Source organism: Chiloscyllium plagiosum, unplaced genomic scaffold, assembly GCF_037043375.1.
Source record: "Chiloscyllium plagiosum isolate Xiang-an unplaced genomic scaffold, Cpla_swu_hap1 HiC_scaffold_50, whole genome shotgun sequence".
Classification (NCBI taxonomy): Eukaryota; Metazoa; Chordata; class Chondrichthyes; order Orectolobiformes; family Hemiscylliidae; genus Chiloscyllium; species Chiloscyllium plagiosum.
The window spans coordinates 41,483,028-41,498,729 of NW_028270188.1; positions in this window are offsets into that span (position 1 = coordinate 41,483,028).

The window sequence follows — 15,702 nt, forward strand, 5'->3', positions numbered from 1 at the left end:
GCTAAAAACAAACCCAAGCGAGTCAGCTCTCTCGACCATTGGACTCTGCAATGTCTCCTCTGCGGACAAAATGTTGGACTACATCCTACTGTGGCAGAGACTGCTGTGTCTTTGATTTCATGGAAACATAGCTTAGCGACAGAGGTCCAGACATTTCCATCCAGCTAGATGGTCTTGCCTTGTTTCTTGCCGTCCGTAATGCAGTTCTGTGCAGGAAGGCTCGAGGTGGAAGTCTGCATGTCTACATCAACACGAAATGGTGCAAAGATTCTGTGCAAGTCTACAGTTACTGCTCATCACTGGTGCAGTTGGTGATTATTGGATGGAGGCCATTTTATTTGCCATGGGAATTAACTGCTGTCTTTATTGTTGTGGTGTACATCTATATTACTTGCAGTATTAATGCTTCGGAGGCATTCTGTGAACAGCATGAGGGTATTAGCAGACTGCATAGTGCACACCCTGATGTGACTCTTTATTGTTGCTGGAGATTTTAACTATGCAAATCTCAAGTCCGTGCTTCCTGGGTGTCACGGTGGCTCAGTGGTTAGTACTACTGCCTCACAGCGCCGGACACCCAGATTCAATTCCCGCTCGTGCAACTATCCGTGTGACATTTGTACGTTCGCTGTTTCTGCGTGGGTTTCCTCCAGCTGCTCCGGTTTCCTCCCCATTACAAAGATGTGCAGGTTAGGTAAATTGACCATGCTATATTACCTGTAGTGTTAGGTACATTTGACAGGGATGAATGTGATGGGGTGCGTTGCTCTTCGGAGGTTTGGTGTGGATGAAGGGCCTGTTTACACACCATAGGGAATCTAAATTGTATCAGCAATTGGACATTGTGTTGAGAACGGGGGGCATGCCTTATATTGTTTGTGCAAAATTCCTCAATGCAAACAGGGCAGTGCCTGTCTGCACTTTGGCTCCTCAGACGACATCATTGTTATGCTAATTCTATCATACGACCGCTGATCAGATGTGTCAAACATGTTCTGACGCAGGTGAAAACCTGGCCAGCACGAGCAGTGTCTGCTCTTCAAGATTGCTTTGAGCACACTAACTGATACCTGTTTGATGAGGCAGCAACCGATTGTGACTCCATCAACTTAGAGGAGTACACAATATCAGTGATTTGCTTCATTAACAAGTGCACTGAAAACGTCACTCTGTCTAAGGCTCTCTTCAACCAGAAGCCTCGATGACCACAATGGTGCGTGCACTGCTGAGGACCCGTGATTCCAACTTTAGAGCACGTGACCAGGTGGCATTGACAACAGCGAGGACCAATTTGTGCCAGGCCATCGAAGAGACAAAGCATGCACACGTGGAGAGAATATGTAGCCTTTTTCAGGACAGTGAGATGCAGAGCATATGCAAGAGTATTCAAGCCATCACCAAACACAGCACAGCATCGCCTGCTGGTGCTGGTGATGCCTCCATCCCGGATGAGGTTAACAAATCTATGCATGTTTGGGCCATGAAAAGATGTTGCAGTGAGCAAGACCATTCCACGGACCAGGTGTTGTCTCTTACCACGACTGACATGGGGAAGATTTAATGCAGAGTTAATCCACGGCAGGCTGCTGGACCACATACATTCGTGGCAGACTGCTCAGAGGATCCTCTGACGTACAAACTGATGTTCTCACGGGCATCTTTAACGTATCCCAGAGTTGCGCCATCGATCCAACGTACTCCAAGTCACTAAAATTGTCCCTGTGCCGAAGACGTCTTCAGTGCCCTGTCTCAATGACTGCTGTTCCGTTGCGTTATCACTCACCATCATGAATTGAACCGAGAGGCTCTTGATGTGACACCTTGTTGCACTCCCCTCCCCCTTAAAGAAGCTCTGTAGTTTATCTGTCACCCCAATCGCTGAACAGATGATGCCATATCTACAACTCTCCATCTGGCCTCATCCACCTGGACAAGAAGAACAGATTACTGTTCATTGAATTCATTTCTACATTTAATAATGTCATTGCTCATCCCCTCACTGCAAAGACGGGTCTGCTGGGCGAGAATGCCTCCCTCTGTAACTGGACCCTAAACTTACTGACTTGGACCCCACAGTCAGTCCAGATTGCAAATAGCATATCCAACAGCATCGCACTCTGCACGGCGCTCGCCAGGGATGTGTGCTTGGTCCACTGCTGTTTCCCCTGCTTTCACACGGCTATGCAACGATGTCCAGTTCATATGATATAACGAAGTTCGCTGTTAACATGACGATAGTGGATCTCATTAGCAGGACTGATGAGTCAGCTTACAGAGAGGACGTGCAACAGCTAAAGGACTGCTGCTCAGCCAACATCCTGTCTCTAATCGTGGAGAAAACGAAAGAGATGGCTGTTGACTTAAAGACCTCACAGAACCATCATGCTTTGCTGGACATTGATGGCTCCCCAATGGAGATTGTGAAGAGCCATAGATTTCTTTGCGTGCATCTGGTGGGTAGTCTCACTTGGTCCCACAACGCCAGCTACATAGTCAAGAAAGCACAGCAGCTTCTCTATTTTCTGAGTAGGTTGAGGAAAGCCCCTCTCACACATGCTGTCCTCAAGACATTCCAGAGAGGGTTCATTGAGAATATCCTGAGCAGCTGCATCACTGCATGGTCTAGGAATTGCAGCAGTTCGGATCGTAAGAACCTACAAGAAATAGTGAAAATAGCTAAGATGATCATCGGGGTCTTTTTCCCTCCATCAAATAAATTTACAACCTAAACTGCATCCCCAAGATAACAGCATTTTGGACGACCACACACATCTTGGATTCAAATTCTTGGCACTCTTGCCATCTGTCAGATATTACAAGAAACTTTAGTCTCCCACAGCCAGTCTGTATAATTGTTTCTTCCCCCAAGCTTTCAAGCGTCTCTACTCTGTATGATCACATTCACTTCCATTTGCAATTTCTGGGGAACTTTTTGAATGGCTGTAAAAAAAAGTTTTATTAATGGTCATTCATTGTTCCGTTGTTCTTTGTCCACCATTGTGGGTATTATCTTGCCTTGTCAGGAATTACTGCGCAACCTTACAGATTTTGCACTTTTTATACATATTATGCTGCCTTGTGTATGACTGTACTGTCGCATATTCTGTGTGTTCCAATAGCACCTTGGTCCGGGTGCAAAGCTGTTTTGTTTTTTATTGTACCAGTGTATACGGTAGAAATAACAAACAAAGCTACTCTACGCTCTCTTACTCGACTCTACTCTCTCTTGTCACCGTGCAAGGTCTCAAAGAATTGTTACAATGCACGAAAGATTTACCTGGATTTCCTCGAACCTGACTTACTGCATCCGTTGTTCGTGGTGTGGTCTCCTCTGCAGCAGAGAGAATAGCGCAAAATTGCGGACCATTTCAGGGAACATCTATGGTCTCCTCTGCTTTTTACAGTCGACACTTCATGGCAAAGTTCTGGGAAGTGCTGCTGAACAAAGAGACCGTGGAGTGCAGCTTCATAATTCCTTGAAAGTAGAGCCGCATGTAGATAGGTTAGTGAAGAAGCTCCTTGGTATTTTTCCTTTATTGGTCAAAACATTGAGTGTAGGAGATGGACACTGCTTCGGCCACTTTTGGAATATTGTGTTCAATTCTGGTCTCCGTGCTATCAGAAGGATATTGTGAAACTTGACCAGGTTCACAAAAGATTGCCAGGGATGTTCCCATGGTTGGAGGATTTGAGTTTTCGGGAGAGGCTGAATATGCTGATATGCATCGAAGGCTGAGGGGTGCCTTGATAGAGGTTTATGAAATGATGACGGACACGAATAGGATAAATAGAACAGGTATTTTCCTTCTGGTAATGGCGTCCAGAACTAGAGGGCATGGATCTATGGTTAGACTTGAAAGCTCTGCACGGAGCCTAAGGAATAACACTTTCACGCAAAGGGTGTTAATTGCATGCAATGAGCTGCCAGAGGAAGTGATGGAAACTGGAACAATTAAAGCATTTAAGAGCCACCTGTATGTTTCAAAGAATAAGGAGGATTCAGCGGGATACAGACTGAGTACTGACAAACGGGAATAGAACAGGCTAGGGTATCTCGTCTGCATCGCGAATTGGACCGAGGAGTCTGTTTCCTTCGCCCTACATCTGTATGACTCTGTGACTCTATAATGTAGAATAATCACAAATTGTGTGTCCGAAATATTATCTCAGCTTGACTTTCATCTGATCCTAAAAAAAAAGCATTCATCACCTGCAGGAAAATGTATTGCATTGCTTCTTGTTTTGCTTAATTCCACCCCCGCCCCCCCCCCCCCCCCCACCCCCCGAACATCCAAATTTCACGATACTTCGACAAATGTTTTGAAACTTATTCGTGTTGAAAGTTGGTGGCTTTTTGTGTCTCGATTTTTAATTTATTCAATTAGATGACTGGGTCAGTCTTGAAATTACTTCGGATTCCTCACAGTTGAAAATTTACTTTCGATTGAATGTGGAGCTCATGGTCCACGAAATCCAAATCATGCAAAGGAATTCGTGACTTATAAAAGACTCGACGCTGGGAGCAGGACTCGGACCTGCGCAGCGAATCCCCATAGGATTTCAAATCCAAAGCCGGAAACTCTCGGCCATCACAGCCGCAGCAAAGTTGCTGCTTTTCATAGTAAAACAACTGAATTCATGAAATACGTAAGTTGTTGGAAGAACAAATTGTCAAGACCCAAAAATTTCGCCAAATCATTTGCAGAGATCCAGACAAACGTTACCTTAGCAGATTGACAGGCTTTCACCGCAACCTAGATTCTGACACAGCTGAACTTGTGGGAATGATTCTTCCTCGAGTTTTGGAGTCACGGATGTACACCACTCGAAGAGAGGATTATTGTCTCACTGCGTCCGATCGATTTTGACTCAACTGGTCAGCATCTTGTGCCAAAGTAGATATGCTGTTGAGTATTAATATTCATCGAAATATGGTATTAGAAATATTGATGCTAAGTCCATAAACACTGGATACTTCCGTAAAAAAAGATGTCAGAATTAGAAAGAATGCAGAACCGATTTACAGGAATGGATCCAGCAATTAATCCGTAAGTTCTGACATCAGGTCATGAACTTGTGAGCACAAGAGAGGAATTTTGACCAAAGATTTGGAACTTGAAATCGTCTTGACGGAATCATTTGCAATGTGTTTGCGTTTGTTCTAGAGTCATCAAGTCCGAGAGCAATACAACACGGAAAGTGGCCATTCTTTCCAACTTGACCATGGTGGACAGATATCCTAAATTAATTGGTCCCATTTGCGAACATTTGGCCCACATCCCTCTAAACCTTGTTACTCATATATCCATCCAGATGCCATTAAATGTTACAGTTGTAGCAGTCTCCACCAGCAGCTCATTCTGGACACGACTGAGAAACTTGCCCCTGACGTCCCTTTTAAATCCTTACCCTCTAATTTTAAACCTATGCTTTCTAAATTTTGATTCCGTCGCCAGCGGGAAAACACCTTGACTAGTCAACCTATCCATGTCTCTCATGATTTAATAAATAGCAACGATTTCACTTTATCATACTTGTCAGGTGGGAAATTTGTGGAGATTATTTGTCGAAGATAACAGTTTTAAATCTGATTGATGTAGAAAGTCTGATGTACAGACTTTTAGAAATGCATCTTGGAGACGTTTTTAATAAGTCATTGAAGTCTAGTAGCAGTTATAGAAATCTGTTGTGAAAGCTGCAGAAGGATTTCAGGGCACGAGAAAGAAGCATTATTTCCAAAGTATGGTGGCTCAGTTCGACCGCACTTGGAGTACAGTATGAGGAATTATAATCCTCAATTTAGGAAAGATATTAATGCCATATGAGGAATACCACGAATGGTGATTAGCCTTGATATCATGGATGAACGTTAGTCCTGTGAATTGAAATGGGGCAAAACAAGAGAGGTAATCTCATTGAGAGTTGCAAAATATTTGAAGAGATAAACAGGGTGGTGCATTTAAATTTTGTTCCCTCATTGGTGAATCTAGAAGCAGGAGAGCACAATTTTCTGATGAAGTATTGTGATTTATGACCAAGATGAGAACTATTGATTTTTGTCTTAGCCTTGAGAAGTCTCGCTATTCTGCACTGCAGTGAGCCTTGGATATTTGGTCTTTGAATGCATCACTATCTGCCTGACCCGCCGACACTTACTGCATCACTATAAACCTGACCCCTCGTACTTACTGCCTTAATATCAGCGTGAACCCCTCAAACTTACTGCATCACTATCCATCTGGCGCGCTCACACTTACTGCGCCACTTTCACTTCGATACCCTCATTTTGACTGCGTCACTATCAGCCTGACTGCCAACCACTTACTTTGTCACTATCAATCACGCCCTTTCACTTCCGATGTTACTAGCACCCTGATCCCTTACACTTACTGTGCCACTATCAGCCTGACTCCATCACACTTATTATGTCAGTGTCACACTGACGCCTCACACTTACCGTGTCACTACAACACTGCCTCCTCAAACTTACTGTGTGACTATCACCTTGACCTCCTCACATTTACTGCGCCACAATCACACTGACCCCCTAACACCTACTGCTTCACTATGAGCTTCAACACTCATACTTACGGCGTCACTACTAGCCTGACGCGCTCACACTTATCACCTGGCAATCAGCATTACTCAATCAAATTTTTTTCATCATTATCAGCCTGAGGCACTCACACTAACAGCGTCCCTAACAGCGTGACCCTTCAAATTTGCTGCGTCACCTCACTCTGACTGCTTCACTATTCCCCCGACTCCTCTCACTGACTGTATCATGATCAGCATGAACACCGCACACATCCTGCGTCACTATCACCCTGACACCGTGACACGTACTGTGGCACTATCAGCCTGACCCGCTCATGCTTACTGCGTTGGTATCTCTCTGATTCCCTCAGAATTACTGCTTTACAATCACTCTGACCACCTCAGACTTACTGCATCACTATCCCTCTGGCACCCTCACACTTACTGCATCACTAACACCCTGACACATGCGCACCTCCTGCATCCCGATCAGCCAACCCCACTCACTAACGGTGTCACTCTCTCTCTCACCTGCTCACACTTAAAGCGTCACCATCTCCTTGACACTCTCTGACTTAGTGCGTCAATGTCAGCCTGACCCACTCACGCTTACTGCATCACTACCAGCCTGATCCCTTCAAATGTACTGTGTCGCTATCAGACTGACCACTCATACTTACAGCATCACTATCACCTTGACCCCCCGCACTTACTGCGTCCATATTACCCTGTTCCTTTCATACTTCTTGCGTCACCTTCAGCCAGACACTGCACACTATCACTCTGACCTCCTCATACTTGCTGCATCACTATCACCTTATCCCACTCACACCGTGTGTGTCACTCTCAGCCTGACAACTCATACTCACTGCACCACTATTATCCTGACTACATTACAATTAGTATATCAGTATCAGCCTGACCTCCTTACACTTACTGTGTCACTCTCAACCTGTCCCCTCACACTTCCTGTGTCACTCTCAATCTGACACCCTCAAAGTGTTTGCGTCACTGTCACCCTGAACACGTCACTCTTAACGCATGGGTGTCTACCTGAAACCTCACACTTATTGCGTCACTATCATCCTGAGCCGCTCACACTTACTGCCTCACTAGCACACCAACACTCTCACCCTTACTGCATCACTATCGGCCTGACACCTCACACTTTCTGTAGCAGTTTCAGTCTGACGCCTCGCACTATGGTGTAACTAAACCGCTGCCCCCTCACACTGACTGTGTCACTATCAGCCTGACCCCTTCACACTTACTGCGTCAATATCAGTATGACGCCTTCACACTTACTGCATCAATATCAATCTGACCCCTCAGACTTACTGCGTCACTTTCACTCTGATCCTCTCTCATTTACTGCGTCACTCTCACCCTGACCCCCTCTCATTTACTGCTTCACTATCACCCTGATCCACTCACACAGCCTTTGCCATTTTCTCCTTGACAGCCTTATTTTTACTGTGTCACTTTCAGCCTGACAGCCACACACTAATTGCGTCACTGTCAGTCACGGCCTCACACTTCCTATGTTACTAACACTTACTGTGCCACTCTCAGTCTTACCCCTCACACTTACTGTGTCACTATCAGCCTGACTCCATCACATTTATTATGTCAGTATCAGTCTGACGCCTCACACTTATCTTGTCAGTAAAATACTGCCCCGTCACATTGACTGTGTCCCTATCAGCCTGATCCCCTCACACTTATTGCTTCACTATCAGACTGACACCTCACACTTACCGCAACACTATCAGCCTGGCACCTCACACTTACTGCGTCACTATTCCCCTGACACTTCACTTTTACTGGCCACTATCAGCCTGACGCTCTCAACTTACTGTGTCACTACCAGCCTGAACGCACACACTTACTCCCTCACTATCACCTTGAATGCCTCACACTCACTGCGTCAGTCTCTGCCAGACCCCCTCACACTTACTGCGTTACTATCACCCTGTCCCCTCCCATTTTATGCGTCAGGATCTGCCTGACACAGTAACACATACTGCATCACTATCACCCTGATCTCCTTCCAATTACTGCGTCACTATCAGCCTGACCACTCACTATTACTGCGTCACAGTTACACTGACCCCCTCACACTAACTGCTTCAATTTCACCCTGACCACCTCACACTTACTGCGTCACTGTCGGTCTGATCCCTCAGACTTACTGCATCACTATCGCTCTGACCCCCTCTCACTACGTCACTATTGGCCTGATCCACTCACACAGTCTGCGTCACTACCACGCTAACACCTCACCCTCATTGTGTCACTATCATCCTCACTCCATCACACATAGTGAGTCACTCTCAGCCTGATCTCCTGTAATGCAAAACTAACATTTATTGTGAAATCTGTGAATGCATGGTTGAAACAAATAAGTAAGGACCTAACTTTGCAAAATGACAGAAAAAATGTAAAGTTCAACCTAATTTACAGCTGATTCTCAAGGCCAATAATCTATTATATCAGCAGTCAATGAATTAGAAAAAGCAACTCCATGTGTAGAAAGGAACTCGACTGATCCAGGTTCCTGGCTTGAGGTGTGATAAGGCAAGGCAGTATATAGTATAAAGGGAATATGTGAAAACCGTCAGGCGCCACTTACATGAGGCATCTTGCAAATGTGTCGGGTCCACTCTGCAGAATTGAAAAATAAACTTTATCTTTGCTCTTGGTAGCATTTGAGTCGAGTCGATTGAAATCCCACTGCAGTAAACTTGGGGGCTCACTCGGGACCCTGCGACTGGGTAAGATTCTGAAGATTCCCAGGAGGTGTACGCGCCAGTGCCTTGAACGTCTTTCACTTCATCTCAAGCGCTGAATTAGCCCCTTTGAGTGAGAGGACTTGGGATATGTAGATCGCCCCAGCATCGCGGTCCGAATCGAATAGGGTCGGGGTGAGAGTTGTGGCTAAAGTAAATCGACATAGAGATTTGTTCGAAGAGAATAAATGAACCAGGAGGAAGGACCAGTGAACTCTCGCGCGGTATTCAATGAAGACTCAAGATTGCCGTCTCTAGAGAGTTTAAGAGACAGCAAGATTAATGGTGGTTTTAGACTTGGAGCCACCATGGGCAGCATTGGAGTCGCCAAAGCTGTACCAGTTACGTGGGTTCTTGGTTTGTGAAGACTAAGGCAATGAGGCGGTCGCGCCCAATGAGAGGGGAACTCCAGAGGTAAAAGCAAGTTATATTTGCGAAGAGAAGATTACGGTATCGTGTTTGTGAGAGAGAGAGAGACAGATAGACAGACAGGGAGACAGAGAGAGAGAGATGAACACTTTTCCAAAAACCATGAAAATCGGCTCCAGCAAGAGCGAACAAAAAGAGGGTCCACCGAGAACTCGGAATGGTCAAGAGAAAAAAACAATATATGCTAAATAATTATGTCCCAGTTTCTGTAAAGCAGTTAAAAATCTAAATCAAGGAATGTGGTTTCCCGGAGGAAGGAAGTTTTAGTAACATGCAGCTGCAAATGCTGCACGGTTGGAGGAGAGAGAGAAGGAGAAACGGAAGGAACAAATAGAACCTGTGAATTGGAGTGCTTATAACATGTTGAAGGATGAACCTGAGTTCAGGGAACGAAAATCTCGAATAAAAGATAGATCAAATACACGTATAAACACCAGCGTACATGCACACACACACACGGAAAACAACTGAATGAAGCTGTACAGTGTCTTAAGACTGGATCAGATCCTGACCTTGATGGGTGCCCTCTAAGAGCTACAGCCCCCCTATGAGATCCACTTCGCGAAGATTCCAAGTCAACGGTCGCCGCCTCGGGGTCTGCTGAATCACCAATAGCAAATCAAACCAACAACCAATTCAAGCAAGAATCGCAAAAGAAGTTGAGACAGTGTCCCAGTACCTTAAACGCCTCACGAAAGTCGATAACATCTATTGTGGACTGATACCACCGAAGGAAATAACGACGGCAGAGATCACACCGTATGAGGCACACCTGAGGAGCAGCTTCATCCATGGTATGAAGTACGAAACAACAAAAAAGGTAATAATATATATGTATTACCTGGGACACGGGAAAGCTGAATTTGATAGAACAATCCGTGATACATGCTGAAAAATTGCTGGCCCAAGAGAACCATAGCCGGAAATTAAAGATGGAACAGCAATCACATAAACCTCAGCTTATTATGATGCAAATGTTTTTCCTGCAGTTGGAGGGAGGAACTGCAGGAAAAGAGAGAGGCACAGGTGGATGTCGCAAAAGAGGAAGAGCAAGGGATCACGGAAGTGCGCTGGCAGAGATAGATCTGGCTGGTGCTTTGTTTGTGGAGCAATGGGCCACTGGTCGAGACAGTGCCCGCACAGAGAGCCTCAATCGGTCCTGGAGGCTGTACAGCATGGTGACTGACAGGGGAAGCCTGAGGTTGAGGTGGGCAGCCCACAGGTAAATCTCTTTCCTTTATACTTGGCAATGGATAATCCCTTACCCTAATCTCTTCTACTAACCTAACGGGTGCTGAGATGTGTCCCAACTCTGTATTGAACATTGAGATTGCGAAGTGTGGACAATATGTTCAATATAACAATGATGCGTATATGTCGATGCCTACCTCTATGTTATCTGTGGAAGGTACACCAGTTACCTTTTTGGTAGATACATGGCCAGCACATTTACTGTCACATCAAGCCATTTCACAGAGTTGACGCCAATAAAGATGAGTGGAATGTTCCTGAACTCAATGCATGCATCAGGACTCGTGATATGTGAGAGTGTTACGCACCATATTGTGTAAAATCAGTAATGTGTATACATTCTAATTCTCAATTCTGTTAGTGGAATTCTGTCCTTTAAATTTGATAGCTTGGGATCTCACCGTGAGACTGGAGTTGTATTTGCTCAGTACTCCGACGGGGATTGCAGGTAATTCAAAGGGAAGATTCACAAGTGAAAACTGTAAAATACATCCCACGACCCCTGATGTATGTCTATGAGTAGCGATTAAGCCAGAGAGCAATGAGTTCAGTGAGCGATTCACTCACCCTGGAAGCAAGTAACCATGTTAATCCTATTAACACCGATTTTTTGTGGGAATATGCTGCACTGCTCGGCACACATACACCACTATGACCCTGAGGAACCATAAGAGAAGTATTGGTTCAGAAGATTGGCTAAACCAGGTCAGTTGTTATTGTGCAAATTTTACTGAAGGGATGACAGATGTGCAGTCAGTGTGAATTTATGTAAAGTACCTGTGACGGCAAGTAAACTCTATATTTTTGATGTGGAAGGCTCCGCTACTCGCGTGTCACTGGCGAAGGAGTCCAGTGACAGGTGGCAGAATTTGGAACCATGGGTACTAAAGGCATAAAGAACGAAAGGTTGGGTGTTCTGGGACGATGTGGGTATGTGGTTCAATGCAGATGTGCGGACATAGAGGAAGAAATTAAATTGTCTAACTCAGGCAGTTAGGACAATCGCGGAAAGCCCCACTAGCCCTGAAGAGCCTAGAAGGCTGGCCTGGCGTTACCCGAAGACAAACATCACAGACCCAAGATTAATAACGGTCCCTACTGAATTATGGACACAAGACAAACATGATGTGGGGCTATAACGAGGTTGTGAACTAATACGCGAAATGACGAATTCAGAGTATCGTCCTTGCAGGGCACAATACCCATTTAAACCCGATGCCATGGAAGTAGTTACTTCAGCCTTTCAATCCTTCCTAAAGGCTAGAGTGATAATCCCCTGTGTAAACTCACCGGTGAGATCTCCCGTTTTTCTAATCAAGAATGCAAAAATTCGAAGTGAACCGGAGGAATGGAGGTTTGTTCAAGACTTGCAGGCAGTCAATAACAGTGTTGTCCTGCGCACATCAAATGTTCCCAACCCATATACTGTATTAGCTCAATTTCCACCCGACAGTAAATGATTCCCTGCTGTGGATTTAGCAAATAAATTCTTTCGTGTAACGGTGCATCTAGATAGTCAAATCGAGTTTGCTTTTTCATTCAAAGGGAAATGTTATGAGTTCACACGACTTTGTCAAGATTACTGTGAGTCACCCACCATATATAATGAGGCTCTACGCAGGAGTCTGGAGACTCTTGTTTTAACCCCGGGGACAGCGCTTCTGCAGCCTGTAGACGATTGCTTAATAGCAGCACCGACAGAGGAACAATGTGAGAAGGATTCCCTTACGTTGCACGAGGGAAGGGCACAAAGCCAGTCTCGCAAAGCTTCAATTTATGCAACAACAGATGAAGTCCTTCGGTCACTTAATATCTGAACAAGGTAAAGCCATTGGTCAAGACAGAGTTCAAGTAATTCGTCAAATTCTAAAGCCTCACATGAAGAAACAATTGCTATCCTTTTTGGGCATATGCTTCTACTGAAGAACGTTTATCCCACATTACCCAAATCTTGAGGTGCCCCGAAGTTACATGGCTCATGAAAAAAGGTAGCAGAACCAAAGTGCGTTGCAATGGACCCGAGAGGCCGAGTTGAATTGAAAAAGACGTTTCAAAGTACACCCACACTGGGGATTCCGAATCCAAACAAGCCTTCTGTCAAACGGTAGACGAGAAACGTGGCTGCATGACATCTGCGTTGTTGCAGGATCATGGGGGAAAATTCAGGCTGACAGCTGATTTTTCGGCTAAGATCGACCTCGTAGCAGCAGGATTGCGTAAATGCCTGCGATCTGTGGTTGAAGCTAAAAAGGATGCCGCAGCGTGCAGGGATATAATCGGCTATGGCGACTTAACCCTACTGATCGCACATGCAGTATCCTTACTGTTTTCCGAGCAAAAGACAGCACATTCGTCGGTAGGTCGTTGGCTCATATACAATACTGTGTTATTGGAGAAGCCTAACATTGCAATAAAACTATGTAACGTTCTTAATGCTGCTAGTCCTCTCACTAGAGAAGGAGACGGAGACCCACATGATTGTATCACTGTAATTTATGAAATTTGCTGCCCCAGACAAGACACTTGCAGAATTCACCACTTTAAAATCCAAGTGAAGCGAAGCTGTTGTCTCCTGCTTTCTCGTTTCTATTTGTCCTGGATGGGCTTCCTGGGGTTTGTTGCGATGTCATTTCCTGTTCGTTTTCTGAGGTGTTGATAGATGGTAATTAGATCTATGCCTTTGTTTATGACGTTGTGGTTGGAGTGCGAGGCCTCTAGGAATTCTCTGGCTTGTCTGCGTTTTCAGAAAACCGACAAACACTGACCAAACACTTAGCTACACCAGCAACCATCCCAACACGCATAAACGAATCTGTATCAGAACACCATTCCAACAAACCACACACATTTCAGCACAGACGAACTTCGGAAAACAGAGGAGAACCACCTATATTATTCAAACGTATTCAAGAAAAACAGATACTCAAAAAATACAGTCTACAGATTCCTCAGGAACAAACCACGACAAGTAGACCGAACACAGCCAGAAACCCTATCGACCTTTCCATTCATCAATGAAGTCTCAGAAGTGGCAGCCAGACTATTAAGACCCCTCGGAATCCGTCCAACACTCTCAAACAAAAACTGACAAACTTAAAAAGTCCCAGTACAACCCATGGACAAAACAAACGTCATCTACAAAATTCCATGCAAGGACTGCCACAAACACTACGTAGGACAAACAGGAAGAAAGTTAGCCACCAGGATACAGAACATCAGCTAGCCACAAAAAGACACGACCCTCTCTCCCTCGTAGCCCTTCACACGGATGAAACAAAAACATCACTTCGACTGGGACAACACATCGATCCTGGGACAGGCTAAGCAAAGACATGCCAGAGAATTCCTTGAGGCCGAGCACTCCAACCACAACGCCATAAAAAAGACATATATCTGGATGGCATCTATCAACCCCTCGGAAAACGAACAGGAAATGACATCACCACAAACCCCAGGAACCCCATCCAGGACAAACATATAACTAGAAAGCAGGAGACAACAGCTTCTCTCCACTTGGAGTTCGCCACTGATGATGTTACCTCGCCAGGTAATGAAACGTCTGGGTATCAAACCTACAGCTCAGCGAGAAAACCTACACACTAGGCTTAGTCCTGACAGGGGAACACCATTTGTCCATAATGCCCGACAGCAGATCGGTGATTATTTGGGAATAAACATGAGATAACACTGTGCCTACCACTAAACGAGCTATAGGGCAGCGGAAAGAGAAAATTCTACCTTAAAAAATAAATTGACAAAATGTTGTGAGGAACTCGGGATGACATGGACAAAAGCACTTCCAATTGTGCTTATGTGTATGAGATCTAGGAGGAGAGGGAGGGCTAATCTTAGCCCGTTTGAGATTTTATTTGGTAGGCCGCCAAACACAGGAATTGACCCAAGACTTAAGGGAAGCCAGATAACAGGCCACTGTGAGGATGAGATGTTGTGTTACTGCATGCAACTCTCTACACTTTTGTCCCAAATAAAGAATCAAGTGAAGACAGCACTACCCCAATCAGCAGAAAGGAAGATGTACGATCTATAACCTGGAGCCTAAATAGTGGTGAAAGCCTTCAGGAGGGAAATCAGGAAGGCGAAGAGGTGGCTGGGACCGTTTCAAGTACGCCTGACAGCACAGAACGCTGTTAAGGTCGCTGGAAGAGCCACGTGGATTCACGCCAGCCATTACAAACGTGCAGCTGGGACTGAGGAGACATCGCACAACACCAGAACCAACTTAGTGCAAGTATTTATTAGAAGCCTGAAGCAAATGTGGGGCTGCCCCAGCTCATACTGTTGGCAAGCGCCATGGTAGGCCTGTTCATAAGGGCAGGGGCATCTGGGATGCAGCAGCAGACGGTAATCTTAACTGATAGGACGAAGTGGATCTTTATATGCGACCCATAGCCGTTCAGTAACATGGATTACTATAAATTCGATAATTAATATTTATGCAGGGATCCATGTCGCGCCAGTGACTGGAACTTAGTAGTAGCCACCACGGCAAAAGGGGCAACTGACACGGGAAATAGATATTCTATGATCAAGGTAAGACTCAGAAGAACGATGAGGGAGTTTCGTGGTGTAGAATAGATGGATCCTTTTCCGACATCTATAGATAGGTGAATATAGTGGTGCAGGCGCCCCCCGCCCCCCGAGATGCAGTGCCGAAGGTATTACAGGAGATAGCAGC